The 484-nt window shown below is 42.6% G+C and overlaps 1 non-coding gene across 1 annotated transcript; it reads left to right on the top strand.

Annotated features, from left to right (window-relative positions):
• Nucleotides 1–382: 382 nt before the first annotated feature.
• LOC145776498 (U6 spliceosomal RNA) lies at nt 383–484 on the top strand. Its single transcript, XR_014290281.1, has one exon. It is a non-coding gene; the product is annotated as a U6 spliceosomal RNA (small nuclear RNA).

The raw sequence follows: 484 nt of genomic DNA, 5'->3' as shown, positions 1-484 counted from the left end.
CTATAAAGTTATGCGGAAGAACAATCATCAGAATGGCACCCCCAGACCAAGCACAGCGCCCTTGTCAGGGCGAACAGCACCAGCTGTTGTAGGTCAAGGAGTGACCATTCTGCAACTAAATGTTGAAGGCACCACCAACGCTAAACTAGACATCATCACACCAGGTACAATGAAACAAACGCTTGCGGCCGTGTGACACACGATGAAGAAGAAGACCAAAAAAATCGTAATTTATGAACAGTCTTCCCTCTAAAAAAGCAATGAGTTGGTTTTTCATCCTTTTTGTGAGAATCTATAAAACTGTCTTTCTGTTATTATAGACAACTGTCACTTGCGGTGCTCATCAGCGTGGTAAGAATTTGTTGATTAACAACATTTTGCAGTACTTGCTTCGGCAGTACATATACTATAATTGGAACGATACAGATTAGCATGGCTCCTGCGCAAGGATGACACGCAAAATCGTGAAGCGTTCCACATTTCT

Source organism: Aplidium turbinatum, chromosome 8 (assembly GCF_918807975.1).
Source record: "Aplidium turbinatum chromosome 8, kaAplTurb1.1, whole genome shotgun sequence".
NCBI lineage: Eukaryota > Metazoa > Chordata > Ascidiacea > Aplousobranchia > Polyclinidae > Aplidium > Aplidium turbinatum.
Note: the sequence above shows the minus strand (reverse complement) of the source record. Positions and strands in the feature narration are given on the sequence as shown.